This window comes from Phyllostomus discolor, chromosome 11 (assembly GCF_004126475.2).
Source record: "Phyllostomus discolor isolate MPI-MPIP mPhyDis1 chromosome 11, mPhyDis1.pri.v3, whole genome shotgun sequence".
NCBI classification, from domain to species: Eukaryota; Metazoa; Chordata; class Mammalia; order Chiroptera; family Phyllostomidae; genus Phyllostomus; species Phyllostomus discolor.
Window position 1 is genome coordinate 73,793,625 of NC_040913.2, and position 12,292 is coordinate 73,805,916.

The 12,292-nt window shown below is 40.7% G+C and overlaps 1 pseudogene; it reads right to left on the minus strand.

The window, feature by feature from the left end:
• Nucleotides 1-11,895: 11,895 nt before the first annotated feature.
• Nucleotides 11,896-11,972, minus strand: LOC114509044 (annotated as a pseudogene).
• Nucleotides 11,973-12,292: the final 320 nt, after the last annotated feature.

Below are 12,292 nucleotides of genomic sequence, written 5' to 3' on the forward strand. Positions count from 1 at the left end.
AGTCTCTTAGTAGGCGAACTTAGTTGGCTTCCCAATATCTAAATCTTGACTCAACTGTATTCTCTGCTTAGTACTGTCTAGTACTAAGGTCACTATTGCTCATGGTTAGATTAAAAAGAAAACTAAAAACACATTTATATTTTTTGAAAAATGACCTTGAAAGAGAGTCAACAATTAAATTTGCAATGAAAGTTAAGTGGCTCCAAAGGTTACATTTCTAAACCAAAAAATAATATTAAGAACTCAAATGGAGAGTTCAACTCAGAACTACGAGGTACTTCTGCCACAGAGAAACAAGGGTAAGCAATTTGTGAAACTATTTCAGCAATTGCCTCTATCAGAATTTATTGTAATAGCTATGTGAAAGACTTTAGTACTCAATTTATAGAATCATTAATTGTCTAAGGGGTCACTTAAAATTTTAAGTTATATTTTATAGCATTTTATGGGTGAAGTGATGTGTAGTGGTATTCTCAAATTTATGAATTTGAGAAGGCCTGGGGACATTGTCCACCAGAATACATATTCTTTAAAGTGTTAATGGCATGGTGCAGAAAAGAACAAAATAATTTAGAGTGGATGCAGAATAGTTAAAAAAGACTTCCCTTTACCTAGTCAGGTAAGGATCTGGAGATAGGATAGCTTGAGCTAGAGCCCTAACTGGTTGGTGAGGGTAATGCTGACGAAAAAAGAGCCCTGTGTGGGTGCAGGGGGGAGGGTGGACAGCGTTAAGGTGCATGAAGTGCATCAGGGAACTGATGTAAGCAAATTCCAGGAACCGTGAATGAGGAGTTGAGGGACTAGAATTCCAGCCCTGGTCTGTTTTTAATCAATTCTGTGACTTTGGGGAAGGTATGTATCCTCTCTCATCCCTCGTTTCTTTTTTGAACCTTAATTTCTTTCCCCAGGAAATGGTTTCAGGGGCCTGGGTGATGCCTGAGCTACAGTTCAGTGACTCGAGGGCTTGTAGGTAATCACACTTGACAGCTTCACATCCTTTTATGCTCCCTCTGTTGTATGTTAGGTATTGAATACTTTCCATGTCACTAAAATTAGTTCAAAACATTGTTTCAGTGACTGTGTAATACTTACATTACCTTAATTATTTAGCTGTTCCCTAGATATTTCGGTTTTCATTGTTCTAATTACAAAAACGATGTTTTTATTATAAAAATAAGTATTTTTGTAAATATTAGCCCTCCTCTCTAGTGACTGCCTTGGATTGAGTCCTACAAGTGGAATTACTGTGTCACAGAACACGAGCATTTTTAAGCACTCAATAATTATTGTCAAATCTCTACTTGGCAAGCTCATGCTGATTTTATTCCCACGGAAGCTTCTGGGTCTTCTCTCTTCCACCCACCCTGTAGTGTTTAGCATTTTTAAAATATTAGTTGGGCTGATAGTCTAATGTATTTTATCACTTTAATTTTTATTTCTCTTTTGATTTTCAAGTGGAATGTTTGTACATTACGCATTTGAAAGTAAGAGTTCTTCATGTAGGGCAGAAAAGACAGACCCACAGGAGAAAAGCATACAAATTTAATTGAATTTTACGTGCACAAGGGAGACTTCACAGGCACAGAGAGGTAACCAGAACAGGGAATTTTTGTACTTTTTAGACAGAAAAACAACCTGTTTGAATACATTTGTAAAGGACTGACAAGACAAGGGGTGTGGGTTTGAGCTGGGGCGGTAAACGATTGCAGGATGACCAGCAGCTAGGAAGACGGGGCTAGTTTAACAGAGGTTGGTTTGTAGGGTCCTCTGGTGCCGCCTCTGGGTTGGTAGGAGTCTGTTTGCGATAAAAAGAGAATGTATGCCCTGTACTAGGCAGAAAAAGAAGAGTTTTTTTTCTGAATTTACTGTTTCTTATTTGCCTTCAGCTCCAGAAGTTTTTACATCAAAGAGGTATATTTTGGGATAATATTTTCTGGTCTCCTTTATTCACTAGTAAATTATCTGTTGACATCCTTTGACATCTTTTTTCCATTGGAAAGGCCGTCCTTTCTTTGTTTCAAGGTCAAACATATGTATTAAGGATAACATCAACCCTTTGGCTCATTTATTTGTAACCCGTAGGTGTCCTGGACTTCTGCCAGACATTATGAGTATTCTGTGATTCCACAGATACCAATGTTCAGAGCCTCCCCCTTCTTGAATAAGCCCTTCAGGGGCTTCCTCACTCCATTGTTCTTTAGGAATCTGGTTGAGGGAGGGGACGAACTCACAAAAAGACGAGGTGTCCTTACCTTTCCATGATGGCTGCTCCTTCTGTCTCAGAGTCCTTGACAAATGGCCCGATCCTTCCCCAGCCACCACGGGCTTCTTCTCTCAGCATGGCAGCAGGTACGTTCCTCTCCGTTTTCAAGCAGCTCTTTGGAAGGGATCTTCCACACCGGAGTGGTCATGATCCTCGGCTAGGCCACAGGCCCGGCCTCTCCTCCCCAGATAGCAAGGTGACCCGAGGGTGGAGGCAGAGCTCTGGCGGGCACTGGCCGGCCAGCTCACACTTTTCTTAGAACCAGCCTCTCCACTGATGTCTAGGCTGTGGCACATCCTTCCAGGCGTACTCCTCAGTCTCCCCCTTTCTGTGCAGTCCGTCGGTCAGATACAACGACACACTTGAATATCTTCAAAATCCATGTCCTGTCTTTCAGACTGGCTCCTAGACATTTCCAGTACACAGCTGATTTCAGCATCCCCTCCCTGAGCTGAGCATTCCGAGGCAGTTGGACGGCCGGTCAGCAGGAGCTGATCCTTCCAGAGCTCCTCCGGGTTTACAGTTTTCCTTGGACAATGGTATGGTGATTGCAGGGAGGAGGGGGATAAAGGGGGTTAAAAGGTAATAGAAAAAAATACAATAAATGTTTTTAAAAATACAAAAATTAATATTTCAGGAGCATAGCGTTGCCACTAAATACGGTTCCAATAAATCTGTAACATACACCTGGTTAATTTGTGTTTCTCCTGCTTCCTATTAGGCAGAAAAGGAGGTGATTTGGGGATATCGGGCAAGGAAACTGATAATGACTACCCAGTGGCAAATGTTACTGCTGCAGAAGAGGAAATTTTGTGAGAGCGTCATTGTGTGTGAAAACTAGGAGGGGCTCCCTTCACTCCCGAGCCCGTGCCCGCAGTGAGAAGGGGCTCCATTGCCGGCTGCTGATGCAGAGCAAAGACCGAATCTGGGCACAGCACCCTGTCTTGCCTGGTGTCTCCTCCTGGTTAACAGTGTGTCCTAATAAGCCGCTCTACTATGTTACAGAGCCAGCTGCCTCTAGATGACGGATTGGGTGGTGAGATCAGTGAATCCCCTGGGCTCGGATTCTTTCACTGTAAAGTGGATTCTGTGAAAAGTGAGTTCCCTGGCCAAACACAGTGTTCTGGGAAATGTGGCTCTATTTTCTAAAATTTATTTGAAGTGCTTCGGTTTGACAGTGTAAGGTGGATATACGTGTCTACGTTAACATCAATCTGTACAGCAGGGATGGTCACATGACATGTGAAGTATGCCCCTCGATAATTTACACTTCGGAACATTTCAGAGGTGGTTGGTTCGAATGTGAAAACCTTGTTCTATGGTTCGCACTCCCCAGAGGGGACTACAGAAAGTGCTTCATGTATCACAGTCTGAGTTGGTGCCAGAGGGTTTGTTAATTAACATAAAGAATATTAGATTATGCCATGGAGAAATGAATAGTGTCAATATATATCAGCCAGAAACATTTGTACAGAAACATCTACCCTTGCGTGATTAATACTCTGACAATCCCAGCAGGATAATATTTCTTGAGTGTTACCCTAGCTCTAGAACACCACTTCTTCCCAAGTTCCCCGCTTTATAGTGAATTCTTCACTCTGATCAGACTAGAAACACAGCGGTGTCTGCCGTCAGTCGGTATGGCAAGATGAGCCTTTCACCCCTGCGGCTGTTGGCGTGCCTAGACAGCACACAACAGAAAGGACGGAGACTAGGGTCTTCGCCACATCTGCAAGACCTCGTGATTTGCAGGTTTTGAGGCCTGCTCGCCAATGAATATTAGTACCTGTGGCAGAATTAGGTATGGTTTTTGACTTTTTAAAGAGCATTGTATCTGGCAATAATGATGCAAGGAAACAATTGTCTCCAACCATCTCTAACCACTAGAGACAACTAATATTTACCAGAAAGTAACTAATGACTCCAAATGGCTAAATTGGCTTCGGTCAGCCTTAATTGATACTGTTAGGGTGAATAGCGCATTCACTAGGGGCAGGTATATGGTGGGCACAGATCAATATTCCTGTTTTTCCCTGGGTGGTTGCATTGACACACAGGGATGAGTTGGCTTATGTCAACTCTGCTTTCCTTGTGGATGGTGGCTGCCGACAGTTGACTCTAGGTAGGCCATTTGTCACTGCCAGTGCCACTCTCCAAAAGATGCTAAATTCCTGACCTCAACCCACTAAAAGCTACAATGCCCTAAAGGTGCCAAGGGAAGATGCCTTGTCTTTGAGTCCCCCAGGTGCTGGGGCCACACGGTCATCTGAAGAGGAAGAAATAGGGTGTTTGGCTCTGTGTTGATGTTCTGGGCACTCTTTGGCCTCTGAGTCTTACAGGACCCCTCAAGGAAAGAACTGTTTTAGTTTGCAGTTTTGACACCGTTCTCCACGAGGACCAAAAAGCCAGAGGAAACGTGGAGAACTGTAGCCACTGCTCCTTTACCTTATTACACCCAGCGTCCCTGGACAGCGCGCTTCCCTCCAGCCAGAAGCAAACACTGCATGTAGATAAGGCCACACAAAAAGGTGCTGGAAGAGAAATAAGGGTGGGGCTTTGAGTCTATGTGTGGGCAGAAGGGTATTGCTGAATCCCGTGTCCGTCTGTCTTTAGAATGAAGTCATATGTACATGGGGAAAAATAATATTTGGTAAAGATTAGCCATTGTTAAATCTGGGGCAGTTTCCTTGCTGCGCTTAGAGTCTTTTGATATCTGAAATACCTCAGAATATTTATTACACGGTGGAGTTACACAAAGGTAAGGTCACACCTGCAGATGCCCAAAGGCAGCTTATGAAGCAGTCAGATTCCAGCCCAGAGAAACACCTAGTGGGGTTCATGAGGGGCAGAGTTTTAAGGTCTCAAAAACAAGTTGTTAACATTTTAAAACTAGGAAATTTCCCTTTACAATATCTGGATTTCTGAATGTATTTGACAAACGAAACTGCGCCCTGATTTCCAGAGGGCAGGAGTAGGCTATGACTTTTAGGGAGGGCATTACTCTGCATTTTTTATGCTTTCCACTAGCCTGCTCAAAGTCTTCATTCTCCCTGCTTCGTTCTGTAGGTGTTTGTATTTGTATTCTCTGCTTTACAGCCTCATTAAATTGGTGTATTTATAGAAGTGCTAAAGCTAATTCTATAGAAACCAACTTGCTGTACCAAAAACTCTACAAATATTTTGTGCTAGAACCTTGACCTTAATTGCATCTTGTCCTGCGGTTTCCAAAACTCTGGTCATAATTCATAATCGGGGTGACTGCAAGACAATTAACTGGGGAAGTTTTCTGAATTTGGGTGACCAGACCCCAGCCCTCAAAAAAGTCTGCCTTGTTTATTAGAATACCTAGGGCAATTGTCTTGCACAAACGCACTGGGAACCCTGAGTCTCCTTCAGCCGTTCTCACCCGAGAGTGAGGGAGGACGGGAGGGGCGTGGAAGTGCAGAGACTGGCGCCACTGGGCTACACAGGTGCAGGCCTGTGTAGGTAAGTAGAATTCAATTTATGTGCATTAATAATTTTGTTTTGATCTGAGCCCTGGCTGGCATAGCTCAGTGGATTGAGCGTGGGCTGGGAACCAAAGTGTCCCAGGTTCGATTCCCAGCCAGGGTACATTCCTGGGTTGCAGGCCATAACCCCCAGCAACTGCACATTGATGTTTCTCTGTCTCTCTATCTTCCTCCCTTCCCTGTCTAAAAATAAATAAATAAAATCTTTAAAAAAATAATAATTTTGTTTTGATCTGCCGGGCAGTCCACTGACTGAAAAGACCACCAAAGTTGGCTAAAGCCAGAATTACAGAAGAAATTGTCGGATGTCTCTGTCCCATGCCTCCTCTATTTCCCTCCCATCCATTTATTCGCTAATAACATTGGCATCACCACCTTGCACATCACCTTGGTTCCCCAGTCTTCCTCCAGTTTTCCAAAAACCCTTAACAGCGGGGGTAAGCAATGGAGTGATCCAAGGGTTCACTATTCTTTATTTTAACCTCTTGTAATTCTTTCTTTAGTTTCCTCTGTCCACAGATGCTCTCTGAGGTCTTTGCACAGTGTGGAGATAGAGCGCTGACATTTTGATAGTGGATCAAATAAATTATCCCTTAGCTAAACTTTTATACTGATATTTTTTAATTGTATTTTTTCGTTACCATGTAACCCCCTTTATACTCCCCTCCCTGCTGCAATGACCACACTGTTGTCCATGTCCATGAGTCCTTTTTCCTTTTTGTTTAACCCATCTACTCCTTAACCTCCCTTTTTCCAAGTCTTTGTAAGTATTTTTCACTGGGCATGATTTCTCATGCATTTACTGATTAAAATATATATACAGTAAATATATATATATAGATTTATAGATGTAATGTGCATTTCCTAATTAAAATATATATTATATAAATATAGTATTGTATATAATATAGTATATTATATATATATTATATTTATATAATATATATATATATTCAGAGGTGTATGGTGGGGAGAGAAGGAAAAAAAATGAGAACTTCATATAGGAGTCCAGAATTATGTGGCTTCAGGAATCTGATCAATGTCTCTCTAAAAAACATTACCTCACTCAATGCTCTATCAACAACCTTAAAAAGGTAAATCACCACTATCCTAATAGACACAGGAAAGCAGTAATGTTCTGATATGTGGGCTTAATCAAAGGGGAAATTGCTAGTGAGACTAAGTAGCTGCCCATTGCTGGAAGACAGGTGCTGCTGCTGTACATACGAACTAATGGCAAATGAAGACATTTCTCTTGAATTGTAATGTGTTCTTTTATCTGTATGAATATTTTAAACTTCAAGTTTGATAAAATAGAAGAAGGAATGCAACATAACTTTAGTGACTTTGCTGAATGCTACCACCGCAACAGTAACCCTGATTAAATAAAATACAGGATTTAGAGTTTCCATGAAAAAGTCATTCACATACAGAGGCCCTCTTCTCCTTTCCTGACTCCCTTTGCCTCATCTTTTCCTTTCTTTCCCCTTCATCCCTTCCATCACTTATGGTTCTCTTTGCCACACACCACCCCAAACAGAGTGGCTGAGCACAACAAACATTTATTCAGCTCAAAGTTCTATGAGTGAGCAATTCTCCTCTCAGCTTGGTTCAGTGATGCATCTGTGGTCAGCGCTGGTCAGCCCAGAGGCTCTGCTTCTGGGGTCTGGCTACCTATTAGCTGAGTTATTAGGGGCCATAGGTCAAGCATTTTTTAATACAGAGCAGGTTAGCCTGTGTCGGTTCACATGGTAACTAGGAGGGCTCTGAGAGAGAATGAGGCGTGCAAGCCCTCTTGAAGAATAGACCCAGAACTGGTACCACATGATTTCTGCCACTATTCCATGGCCAAAGCAAGTGTAGGCCAGATGCACAGGATTAAGGAATAGATTCTGTCCCTGGCCAGGAAGCCCTGTCAAGTCGCATTGCACAGAGGCATGGAGAGAGGTCAGAGGGAGATTTATGGCGTATTGTAATCTGTCACCTCCCTCTTGCAATTTTCATGAGTCTCTTGGTGACTTATAATCATTGCAGTATCTATATGTGTAGAAAGAGTGACAAAAGAACAGAAAAAATGGTGTTGCTATATTTAAGGTGCTTGTAATATGCTGGGAAATAAAACGTTACCTTCACCTGAGGTGACAGGTACAAGCATCCCCAGTTTATAAGAGTCAGATGTTATATATATATATATAAATATATAATACACAGTGGTCTGGCACAAATAACGCCCCATTTTTATTATAAAATTTTTCATTACAAAATCATAAGCATGTAATTCTGTAACATAACAATATCACACTCAAGCACACCACATGACATTTTAGGTGAAGTGTTCAAATTAAAACTACAAATTATTACACCCATATTATTAACCTTACCAGCCACACTCGGGCATGCCTTACTTCTGCCGGACCCTGTACAATAGGGAAACGTGAATACAGGGTTATCAGAAGTGGGGAGTACTTGAACCACAGCAAACTTTGTTTAGCTACTTTGTCTCCCTGTTTATTTTTACCACAAGTCTAAACTCTTCCGAGAGGTTTTAAAAGCCCTCTTTAATCTTATTCCACCCGATTTAGATAACCTCTTGAATTTTTTCTTCCAATTTGCACTTCTCAATCTCTCCACCTGTTTCATTCTTCTCCCCCCACCAAGCCCTCTGCCATCTGACAGTGCCAAAATATTTTATGTATCTATTCTTCTTCATTTTGTTTTTTAGATTCCATATGTAGGTGAAATCATATGGCATTTGTCTTTCCATCTCTTTTACTTTTTAGTTTATCTATGTCTTTCCATTTGAAGTGAGTCTCTTGTAGGCAGCATATATAAAGACCTTGTTTTTTTTTTCATTCGGCAACCCTATGTCTTTTGATTGGAGCCTTTAATCCAGTTGCATTTACAGTAATTACTGATAGATATATATTGACATTTTATTCATATTTTTAATCTTTTTTCTTCTTAAAAAACACCACTTAACATTTCTTGTAACACTGGCTTTGTGGTGATGAACTCCTTGAGCTTTTGTCTGGGAAACTCTTTTTCTGTCCTTTAATTTTAGATGACGGTTTTGCTGCATAGAGTAATCTCGGTTTTAGGTCCTTGCTTTTCATCACTTTGAATATTTCTTTTCAACCCCTCTGGCCTGAACTGTTTCTGTTGAAAAATCACCTGACAGTCTTTTGGGAGCTCCCTTGTAGATAATTAACAGCTTTTCTCTTGCTGCCCTTAAGATTTTTCTCTTTGTCTTTAATCTTTGGCATTTTAATTATAATGTGTCTTGGTGTGGGCGTCTTTGGATTCATCTTACTTAGGACTCTCTGCACTTCCTATGCTTGTGTGTCTTTTTAATCCACCAAGTTAGTGAGGTTTTCAGTCATTATTTCTTCAAATAGTTTCTTGATCCCTTGCTTTCTCTCTTCCACTTCTGATATCCCTATGACATGGTGTCATTATGCTTGATGATGCCCCAGAGGCACCAAAATGCTAATTATTTTCATATTTATTCTTCCAGAAGAAGGTGGCATTTTACCCTCTTACTAGTTGTGGATGTGCTTTTTTTAAAAAATCAGGTTGGAAATTGGTAGCAAAGATGTTCAAGTTTAGGACATTGATAAGAAGTTGAAAACACAAATAGTTGGAATTTTGGGCTGAAAGGAGATCCATTAGATTTAAATAACCAGGCAGAATGGTGGCAAAACTGACTTTCTGTTTTGAAAATAAAAGACCTGGCTTTGATTTCTTACTGATGTAGAGACTTTTCCCATCTTTGCCCTGAAAGAATGCCCTGCAAAGTAATTCTTCTGGAGCCGAAGTGTTATTCAGAAGTTTCAGAAAGTCCTGGGTTGAAGCCCACAGAGGTATCTAAACCAAAAAAAATATAGAAGAAATAACATTGAGTGAAAGGTTTTGAGAATAGGAGCGACACGTCCATCTTTAGCACAGTTGAGCTTCCATGGACCACTGGACTTAGGGAAGCACTGTGTGACCCAGGGCTCTGTAGGGGAGCACCTCCACACCCACATGACTAAGGGAAGCGGCCCCCTGCTGGTCTATGGCCTGTCGTTATTGTCTTTCTGGATGCTTTGTTAATTGCTTGGGTTATTTATATGAGTTGACGTAAGGAAAGTATTGTGTGCAATGTTGTTTTTCCATATTGTTTTTCACTAGATTAGATTGAGAAATGTATATCTTGCACCTCTCATCTGCAAGGTGTGATACTAGATAAAAATAAATACTATAGTGTAAGGCATGTTTTTACCTTGCAGAAATTCACACAAATGTGTGACAAAATTATGCAGAGAATTACATAGATGATTGTCAAATGTTTGAATAGAAAGAAAAGTCACACTTCAGTTGGTGGTAATTTTGTGTGATCTAAATGAAAGAAATGGAAACATTTAGAGTTAAAAGTGCTATTCTATTAAGATGTCCTGTTATGTTTCTACATTTAATGACATCACTATTTTGCAGCCGTATATGTTCCAGACCAAAAGTAGAAAAGTGCCCTTTAAGATGCAACAAATCTAGAAAAAAAATAAAAGTTGCCTTTTCTTAATGGTTTATGAGGAAAGGAACTTGGTATTTTGAACTTAGTATATAATATATTTTGTGTGTCTGGTTAATAATTATGACCTCCTCCTGAATAAATCTTTAAAGCCTTTAAAATAATGATGTGGAAGAAAGACACAGAAGTCCATTTGTTCAAATTTGATATTATGCAGATTGCTTGAAATCAGAGACCAAACTCTCTCCCTGGACTCTGGTCTTTAGTCCAAGAATAACAAAGTTGTGGATGGGAACCAGGCCAGCAATTTCATTTGCAGGATGAAAAATTCTGAACTAAGCACTTCCCCAAAGACAGTTTGAGTCACTTTTCATCAGTTAATAGGAACAGGAAGTGTGTGTCAAGAATTATTGGCTTTGCGAGCCTCAAACTAAAGTTAAGGCTAAGTATATTTAACTAGTCCTTTGGGACATTTGTTGAGACAGACTTTAAACACGTTGCTCTTTAAACTTCTTGTGTGATCCTTGTTAAGGGGATTGAAAAGTTAGTGCAAGTCATAAGATTTGTACTGAAAGCTTCTCTCTTGACTTCCAGCTGCAGTTTCCAGTGAAAGCTTGCTTTTCTGAAAACTGAGACAGGCCCTCATTATCCCACATCTCCTCCTATTATCTCTGATTCGTAGTGAATGATCCGCTTTCATAGAAATCTCAGCAAAATATCGAAGTTCATCACCTACAAGTTCTACTCTCCACAAAACATGGGAACACAATTCCGCCAAGTTCTTTGCCATTTTTGTAACAAGGATCGCTTTCCTTCAGGTTCCAATTACAGGTTCCTCCTTTCTGTCTGAGACTTTACAAGAAACACACTTAATCTTTAGGTTTCTACCAACAGTCTTTTCAAGGCAATCGAGGCTTTTTGTAACACATGCCTCAAACCCTTCCAGCCTCTACCCATCACTCAGTTCCAATCCACTCCCACATTTTTAGTTATTTGTCGCAGCAGCACCCCACTTCCCAGGACCAAAATGTCTACTAGTTTGTTAGGGCTGCGTGACAAAGTACTACAGACAGGGTGGCTTCAAGAACAAATTTATTTTCTCACAGTCCTGGAGGCTAGAAGTCCACAGGCAAGGTGTCAGGAAGGTTGCTTTCTTCTGAAATCTCTCTTCCTGGCTTGTAGATAATTGTCTTCACATCATCTTTCTGTGTTTGCCTGGGTCCCAGTTGTCTCCTCTTCTTATAAGGACAGTAGTCACATTGGATTAGCTCTCCAACATCCCTATGTAACTTCATTTTACCTTAAACCTCTTTAAGGATGCTGTCTCCAAATATAGGCATATTCTGTAGTACCCAGTGAACAACCAAATACATTTCTTCACTACTGCATGTTTCCTTGTTGGTGAATTAAGAGACTCAAGGTTGTAATTTTTTTAAAAGATTTTATTTATCCATTTTTAGAGAGGGAAGGGAGGTAGAAAAAGAGAGAGAGAGAAACATCAATGTGCAGTTGCTGGGGGTCATGGCCTGCAACCCAGGTATGTGCCCTGGCTGGGAATCGAACCTGCGACACTTTGGTTCACAGCCTGTGCTCCATCCACTGAGCTACGCCAGTCAGGAGAGTTGTAATTTTTTATTAAACTACATAAGAACAGATACTACACTTGATCTTAGCCAAAAGGCTGAGAGGTGATAGTTGTAATTAAAAAAAAATCTAGAGTTTTTTTTCTTTTATGCGTTGGTACCTGAATAAATCAAGATCTGTCAGATTCTAAATCAGATCTGAATTAAGGTCTGTTCGATTCTAAGCACAAAGCTCTCACATTCATCCCGTGCTGCCTCTGTGTGCCCACTACTTCCGGGCGCTGTGACTCATGCACATAATGGTGAATATGGCCCCCATCCCTCAAGAGGCTATGCATCTCTTGAGGTAAGTAGAGATGAAAATAATAACATGAATGGCATTTCAAGAAAGCAAAAAATTAATTTTTGAAAATTGGAAAAATCCAAAAGC